At 41.7% G+C, this 9,477-nt stretch overlaps 1 long non-coding RNA gene across 1 annotated transcript; it reads right to left on the bottom strand.

Moving 5' to 3' along the window:
• Positions 1 to 1,872: 1,872 nt before the first annotated feature.
• Positions 1,873 to 9,007, bottom strand: LOC138661656 (uncharacterized). The gene is made up of 3 exons (XR_011317955.1): positions 8,847 to 9,007; positions 5,818 to 5,919; positions 1,873 to 2,037 (listed from the first exon to the last, which is right to left on the bottom strand). It is a non-coding gene; the product is annotated as an uncharacterized lncRNA (long non-coding RNA).
• Positions 9,008 to 9,477: the final 470 nt, after the last annotated feature.

The raw sequence follows: 9,477 nt of genomic DNA on the forward strand, positions 1-9,477 counted from the left end.
AGCTGTCACACACACTAAACAACACTTTTTATTGCAAAAAAATTGTTTTTGCGTCTCCACATTTTGAGAGGTTATAATTTTTGTATATTTTGGTCCACAGAGTCATGTGAGGTCTTGTTTTTTGTGGGACGAGTTGACGGTTTTATTGGTACCATTTTCGGGCATGTGACATTTTTTGATCGGTTTCTATTCTGATTTTTGTGAGGCTGAATGACCAGAAACCAGCAATTCATGAATTTTTTTTTGGGGGGGACGTTTATACCGTTCCACGTTTGGTAAAATTGATAAAGCAGTTTTATTCTTCGGGTCAGTACGTTTACAGCGATACCTCATTTATATCTTTTTTTATGCTTTTACACGATAAAGATTATTTTATTTAAAAATAATTATTTTTGCATCACTTTATTCTGAGGACTATAACTTTTTTTATTTTTCGCTGATGATGCTGTATGGCGGCTCGTTTTTTGGAGGACAGGATGATGTTTTCAGCGGTACCATGTTTTTTATATCCCTCTTTTTGATCGCGTGTTATTCCACATTTTGTTCGGCGGTATGATAATAAAACGTTTTTTTGCCTCGTTTTTTTTTTTTACGGTGTTCACTGAAGGAGTTAATTAGTGGGACAGTTTTATAGGTCAGGTTGCTACGGACATGGCGATTCTAAATACTGTATGTGTACTTTTATTGTTTTTTTTTAATTTAGATAAATGTATTTATTGGAACAATATATATTTTTTCTTTATTTAGGATTTTTTTTTTACTTGTTTACTTTGTCCCATGGGGTGACATGACTTTATAGTGTCAGATCGCTGATCTGACACTTTGCAGTGCACTGTGTCAGATCAGCGATCTGACAGGCACTGCAGGGAGGTTTGCCGGCGCCTGCTCTGAGCAAGCGCTTGCAAGCCACCTCCCTGCAGGACCCGGAAGGCCCCCCGTAGCCATTTTGGATCCGAGGCCTGCAGGGAGGAGGAGGTAGGAGACCCTCGGAGCAACGCAATCACATTGCGTTGCTCCGAGGGTCTTAGGGAAGCACGCAGGGAGCCATCTCCCTGCGCGAATCTTCCCTATGCCGACGGAACACTGCGATCATGTTTGATCGCAGTGTTTCGGGGGTTAATGTGACAGGAGCGGTCGCTCCCCCTGTAAGCGCGGCTGATCTGTGATAACGTACTATCCCGTCGGTGGTCATACGGGCCCATACCACCTCGACGGGATAGTGCGTCATATGTCAGAAAGGGGTTAAAAAACTTAAAACAAATATATATATATATATTAAAATTTAAAAAAAAAAAGTTTATGTATATAGTTTTTGTTTGCTATTGTTTCTTTTGTTTGTTATTATTTTGCTTGGTGACCGGACCAAAAGGTGTAATTACTTAATATTAGTTATTATTCTGTATATACTGTATGTATAATATGTGTGAGAGGAGAGAATGAGCGGCTGGACCAGTGTTCATTATATTGATTATTTTTCTGGCTGATATTTCTGTTTTGTTTCTGTTATTATTATTGTTATGTTTTTCATTTTTAGAATAAAAGATCAACAGCATGTATATTATCAGCCCAGCTCGTACTCCAGTTGCTGATGATGGTCCCACCAATATCAAGCAGGCAATTTTATTTATTATGTATTAAATTCAGAAAGTTGTGAGTTAAGCTAAGTGTCCATGCTCAGTAGCTCCTTTAATCTTACAATCTGTAGGGGGTCTGGTTATTGATGCCCACCAATTCTATCTTTTCATCAGTAGTACGCGTAAATATATACACAGCCTTTAAGGGTGACTTGTCATGTATTTCCATGTATATCTGCACATTGTATCACAAGCTTTCATATGGAGGTCCACATAGGAAGTACGGGGCACCACATACCTCTGCTGTCACTGGTCACTGGATTCGGGCCGGGGGGAATGACTTTCCGGGGGTCGTTACACAGGTCTTTGTCACAACACTTCCGGACTATAGAGCTGTCGCCTGGATTGTTAGTGCAGTATTGTGTAGGCTGACAGCCCATCTGCCGACTTTGGAGTTTTCCATCTGCCATTAAAATACAATAAGTCATCAAACTTCAAGGTAAGTATGTGACAATGATGAGAGATGGCTCCATGAACTGGGGCCATGTAATACTACATCTCCGTATGGGGTTTCCAGCTCTTGGACCCGTTTTTGGTCGGGTGATGAAGACTACGGGACCCGCGGCTGGTGAAGTTTTATCATTGACTTGAATGGGAGCTGCATGTACAGCACCTGCAGATGATGCAACCCTATAATAGTACATTTTGGCCTCTGCGCTATATTCATAGTTGGATATGGATAATTTCCATCAGAAAAAAAAGCTGAAGGGAAAAAAAGCACAGGAAAAAAACATCTCAGGAAGAAACCTCTCAGGAAAAAAACAGCTCAGGAAGAAAGAGCTCAGGAAAAAACATCTCAGGAAAAAAACATCTCAGGAAAAAAACAGCTCAGGAAAAAAACAGCTCAGGAAGAAAGAGCTCAGGAAAAAACATCTCAGGAAAAAGCATCTCAGGAAAAAAACAGCTCAGGAAGAAACAGCTTAAGAAGAAACATCTCAGTAAAAAACATCTCAGGAAAAAGCATCTCAGGAAAAAACCTCTCAGGAAAAAACAGCTCAGGAAGAAACAGCTCAGGAAGAAACAGCTGAGGAAGAAACAGCTGAGGAAGAAACAGCTGAGGAAGAAACAGCTCAGGAAAAAACATCTCAGGAAAAAGCATCTCAGGAAAAAACCTCTCAGGAAAAAAACATCTCTGGAAAAAACAGCTCAGGAAGAAACAGCTCAGGAAGAAACAGCTCAGAAAAAAACAGCTCAGAAAAAAACATCTCAGGAAGAAACAGCTCAGGAAGAAACAGCTCAGGAAGAAACAGCTCAGAAAAAAACAGCTCAGAAAAAAACATCTCAGGAAAAAGCATCTCAGGAAAAAACAGCTCAGGAGCAAATAGCTCAGGAAAAAACATCTCAGGAAAAAAGCATCTCGGAAAAAACATTTCAGGAAAAAACAGCTCAGGAACAAACAGCTCAGGAAGAAACAGCTCTGGAACAAACAGCTCTGGAACAAACATCTCAGGAAAAAAATTCTCAGGAAAAAATATCTTAGAATAAAAATACAGTATTTCAGGAAAAACATCTTGGGATAATAATAATAATTTTCTTTCTATAGCGCCGACATATTTCACAGCACTTTACATTTTAGAGGGGACTTGTACAGACAATAAAATACAGTACAGAATAATAATCACATAAATAAACAAATAAAAACATCTCAAGAAAAAAAACAACTTAGGATAAAAACAGCTCAGGAAAAACAGCTTCAGAAAACTCCCAATCAGCATGTGCTAGGAAGCAGCACATTCATGTAAAGCCCCTTTAAATTGAGCATTTTGTTGAGGCATTAATGAAAATCAATTATTGCAGTTTTATTCTCAGATGCAGTGGGCGGGCACGTTACTCTTCTGCTCCGCCCACCGCCGGCCTTCTGGTCGTTGATTGACAGGCCACTCTTCCCTAAGTAACCTGTCTCCTCTACACAAAAGCTGTCGTTGTCCAGGTTTGTTTCATCGGACGGGGCAGCGCCTGCACAGTGAGCTCCTGATCACTGAACCAAGTCCTGCAACATCATCTAGGGGCTCACTGTGCCGTCATTGCAACGAACTAGGGCAATGATGGAACCTGCGCAAGGAGGAGAGAGAGGTCACTGAGGGAAGAGTGTCCTGTCAATCAACGTCCAGAAATCTCCTTCTGACAGGTGTTTCCCATCTCCACACCGACAGCCTGAGCTCTACGTGCAGGTACCTGATGGCTGCTTCCCCCTATGCTGGGATTTACTGCTGTGAACGAGGCTTCAAGAGCTGCTTTTTCGGTGTTTGAGTACAGAATAAACTAATGATTTTACTATGAGTAGATAAGGCACATCAAATGTAGGGGAGATATACACAGTCATGGTTGAAAGTGTTGGCATCCTTGAAATTGTTCCAGAAATGAAGTATTTCTCCCAGATAATTACACACGTTTATTTCCTCTGTGTGTATGAAAACAACAAAAAAAAAAACAGAAAAAAGGCAAATTGAACATAATTTCACAAAACAAAACCTAAAATGGTCTGAACTAAATTGTTGGCACCCTGAACTTAATATTTGGTTGCACACCCTTTGCAATAAATAACTGCAATCAATTGGTTCCTATAACCATCCACATGTTTCTTACACCTCACCTGGAATTTTGGACCATTCTTCTTTTCAAATGGCTCCAGGTCTCATATGTGAAGGCGTCTTCTGGCAACAGCAATTTTAAGATCTCTCCACAGGTGATCAATGGGATTTAGATCTGGACGCTTTGCAGCCACTTCAGAACTTTCCAGTGCTTTCTTTCCATCCATTTCTGGGTGCTCCTTGAAGTATGTTTGGGGTGACTGTCATGCTGAAAGACCCATCCTAGGACTTAAATCCAGCTTTCTGAAATTGTGCACTACATTGCGACCCAAAATCCTTTGGTAATCTTTATATTTAATGATGCCTTTCACACAGTCAAGGCACCCATTGCCAGAGGCAGCAAAACAACCATAAAACATCTTTGAACTTCCACCATATTTGACTGTAGGTGCTGTGTTCTTTGTTTTGTAAGGCCTCATTCCATTTTTGGTAAACAGTAGAATTATGTGCTTTACTAAAAAGCTCTAACTTGGTCTTATCTGACCACAAAACACTTTCCCCAAAGGATTTTGGCTTACTCATGTACATTTTGGCAATTTGCAGTCTAGCTTTCATATGTTTCTGTGTCAACAGTGAGGTCCTCCTGGGTCTCCTGCCATAGTGTTTCCTTTCATTCAAATGTCGGCGGATAGTTCGCGCTGACACTTATGCACCCTGAGCCTGCAGGACAGGGAACTTGATCAGGGCTGCTTATTCACCATCCGGACTTTCCTGCATTGCAACTTTTCATCAATTTTTCTCTGTCGACCACATCCAGGGATTATATTGCGTACCACAGACAAAGAAACATCAAGATCTGTATTAGATGAACTTGTAACCTTGAGATTGTTTATATTTTTCAAGAATTTTGGTTCTCAAGTCCTCAGACAGCCCTCTTCTCTATCTGTTCTCCATGGCACACACAGACCCACAATGCAAAGATTGAGTCCACTTCTCCCCTTTTTATCTGGTTTCAGGTGTGATTTTCATATTGCCCACATCTGTTACTTGCCACATGTGATTGTGAACATGCATCACATGCTTGAAACAAAGTTGTTTATCCCCAATTTTGAAAAGGTGGCAACAATTTTGTTTGGGACATTTTGGGGGTTTTGTGTGAAATTATGTTCAATTTGCCTTTTTCTGTTTTTTTTTTGTGTGTTGTTCCAATACACACAAAGGAAATAAACGTGTGTATAAAAATATGTGTAATTGCAATTATTTTCTGAGAGAATTACTTCAATTTCAAGGGTGCCAACACTTTCTGCCATGAGTGTCTTTTTTTCTATTTCGGTGGGGGCATATCAGTCTGTAATATGATGTAATCCAGGGGAAGGCGGCACTGCCCTATTACTGATATGAGAAACTAAGGTCACATCTAAGTAATTAGAAGCTCTGTATTAGTACAACGATATGGCTGGTAATTGGTAATTATGTGGAACTCTGCCTGGGCATGTACCAATTAAGAAAAGTTGGAAAAGTGGAGAGGGAAGGGCACTTAATAGACACTTTGCCCAGAGTGAAACAAATCTATCACCATCCTTGTGTAAGCGACCTGTGTAATAGCTGCAAATAACTCATTATAATTTCAGACATCAGTAAATTAAACTTACCAGCGTATGCCTCGACTGTCATACATTGCTGCCCCTGTTCACACGTTGCGGTGCCATTATTTTCACAATTCCCATCGCATGAGTAACAAATAAGAGCCGAGCCTGGGAAATTAGGGAGAGGGATCCATGAATGAGTAATGAACAAAGGATCCCTTTGGGGCTGGTTTTCGCTCTGTGATGCCCCCATCACATTCCACTGAACCCCCCCAAATGTAAAGAAACCTTTTTCAACCCCTCCGCTCTTCCAGATCACATATCTGAGCTCCTCACCTGCACCTTATAATCATTTCACAATAAATCAGCTTTTATTTCGGCCTCGAGCCAAGGAAATGCTTGTACATGCCCTGATCATCTCCCTCCTAGACTACTGCAACTCCCTTCATTGTGTCCATCCTGTTATCGTCCCTCCAATGGATTCTCAATTCTTCTTCCACGTCTCCCCTTACTCCATAACCACCAAGTCTCTGCCAATCCCATCATCGGCTACCCATGTCCAACGATGAAAACAGGGCAGCCCACAAATTGTCCTCCGTCCCTCAGATCATTGCCATAATCTCCTGATATTTCCTCACAGATCCTTCCTTTTGTTTTCTCCTCTGTTTCTCATCTCCAAAATTTCTCTTGTTGTTCCCCGATATTCCAGAACCCACAACCTCAACACATCAGATTTTCTCAACCATCCAAACTTTCTAAAGCAACCTGAAATACCAACTCCTGTCACAATTGTGGACTGTGGAAAATTGTAGAAATCATTTTTTGTTAAAAAGGGTTCCTCAAAATATCTTATAAAATGGATCAGCTATAATTTTGAAGCAAGAACTCAATTTCCCTGCAGCTCCCCCTCAGGCACAGATGTGCTGGGTCCTCCTGAGTGAGAAATGCTCTTTGTACCCAATGATCGATCTCCTATAACTAATTTATGAAGGTCCTGATTCAGGCAACATCTAGATAACTGGTACTTCCATAACTCGGCCTTCTATGCTCTCTGCAATGCCACCAGGGGCCATGGACGAGCTTGTGCTATTGACCTCGCGCTGCCGGTCTTCGGAAACTCAGCATTAGCAATTAAAGGTCTAATGTGCGCCTCCTCAGTCACAACACACATAATAAGTGGCAATAATATAAATAACAAACACAGCAATTCAAAAGATGTAGCTAAAGGAAAAAAGCAGAATACTGGCAGTAATACAGTACTGCAGTGCTACACTGCAGATACACATTACATAGTATAGCATAAGGCATATGGTGGTGTTTTCTTGTGCCGGTATGCTTGTCTCCAAGCTGGAGCTTCTTTATGCTCCTCTTCGGTCTTCACTAAGCCCCAGTTCAGCACGCCTTATCAGCGAGTGCAACTCACCCCCACTTGCTAGCTAGCTATGACACAGCCATCTCTATCGGCTACACAGCTTCTCCTCCTCCTCTGTATATGTCTAACTTCTACAGGCAGGAAAATCTTAGCTTTAGGTTCTCTGAACTATACTCAGGGCTTGAGGATAAATAATAATTGTGACCCAACTAGTAGCTCCATGTACATTTACTCTTAAAGACAGCACAAAACTCTACGTCCTGTTAGTGGTACCAAACAACATCCTCAACAACCATTTTTAGACATCGTGTAAATACTATCTCCCATGTGTCATTAGTACTGTCATGACTCACTCACAATACTACACCATGACATGTATACACAGCACAGTGCACACAGCAGTGTCATCTCCTCCTCACAATACTACACCATGACATGTATACACAGCACAGTGCACACAGCAGTGTCATCTCCTCATACTACTACACCATGACATGTATACACAGCACAGTAATGTCATCTCCTCCTCACACTACACCATGATATGTATATGCAGCAAAGTGCACACAGCAGTGTCATCTCCTCACATAGCAGTGTCATCTCCTCCTCACACTACACCATGATATGTATACACAGCACAGTGCACACAGCAGTGTCATCTCCTCCTCACACTACTACACCATGACATCTATACACAGCACAGTGCACACAGCAGTGTCATCTCCTCACACAGCAGTGTCATCTCCTCCTCACACTACTATACCATGACATGTATACGCAGCACAGTGCACGCAGCAGTGTCATCTCCTCCTCACACTACTACACCATGACATGTATACACAGCACAGTGCACACAGCAGTGTCATCTCCTCCTCACACTACTACACCTTGACATGTATACGCAGCACAGTGCACACAGCAGTGTCATCTACTCTTCACACTACTACACCATGACATATATACACAGCACAGTGCACACAGCAGTGTCATATCCTCACACTACTACACCATGACATGTATATGCAGCACAGTGCACACAGCAGTGTCATCTCCTCACACTACTACACCATGACATGTATACACAGCACAGTGCACACAGCAGTGTCATCTCCTCACACTACTACACCATGACATGTATATGCAGCACAGTGCACACAGCAGTGTCATCTCCTCACACTACTACACCATGACATGTATATGCAGCACAGTGCACACAGCAGTGTCATCTCCTCACACTACTACACCATGACATGTGTATGCAGCACAGTGCACACAGCAGTGTCATCTCCTCACACTACTACACCATGACATGTATATGCAGCACAGTGCACACAGCAGTGTCATCTCCTCCTCACACTACAACACCAGTAATGATACTTGGTACCAATTATACCAGTATCAGTATAAGTTTCCTTACACCATTGTAACCCTCAGTGCACATATACAAGTATCATCCTTCTTACATCTAGCACAGTGCTCTCCATAGAAAAAAAGTAATTTTCCTGGAAGAGATCAATGCGCAAATACTGAACCCATTGCACAAATCTACCTCAAGACTCAATTGCAGAATCAAAATCCAAATTTTTCCTTTTTTCTACCCATAACCAAAACAGTCTCCCGTATACCCCAGACAGTGCTAAATATGAGACCCGTCTTTTGACCCTCTAACAGCCGGTGTCTCCAGCGGCGCCAATTACTTTCATGCTCTTCATGACTTTCTTACCAAGGTGGCATCTGAGGAAAATGAAGAGGATAACTGAGAAAATTCCTTTTATCTGCATCCTTAAGGTTTCCCAAGGTTCTTCCTTGCTATCTGTCTTGGAACTGTCTCTCGTTACCTCCTTGAGACTTTTATATATTGTTTTATCGCACCCAACCTCTCCCAAATGAGATGATGGTACCAACTGGGTGTGTTCAGATCTGCCGAGAGCTCAGTTTTGGATACAGCTGTTGAGGCTCATAAATGCAGGGATAGGAGATGTCTCATAATATCAGTATCACATACAATGCCTTGAAAAAGTATTCATACCCTGTGAACGTTTCCCCATTTTTTCACATTACACCCACAAGGTTAAATTTATGTTATTGTGACTTAATGTGAGACCAACACAAAGTAGCAAGTTGTGTCGCGTAAAGGAAATGATTTGAGGTTTTCTTAATATTTTAAAAATATCAATCTGAAAATTGTGACGGGCATTTGTATTCAGCCCCCTTGAATAAATACTTTGTAGGACCACCTTTCGCTGCAATCACTGCTGCAGTCTTTTGGGGTCTGTCTCTACCAGATTTTCACATCTAGAGGGGACATTTTTGCCCCTTTCTCCTTGCTCTCTCGCTCTGGTGTGTCCCCCAGG

This window comes from Ranitomeya imitator, chromosome 2 (assembly GCF_032444005.1).
Source record: "Ranitomeya imitator isolate aRanImi1 chromosome 2, aRanImi1.pri, whole genome shotgun sequence".
NCBI classification, from domain to species: Eukaryota; Metazoa; Chordata; class Amphibia; order Anura; family Dendrobatidae; genus Ranitomeya; species Ranitomeya imitator.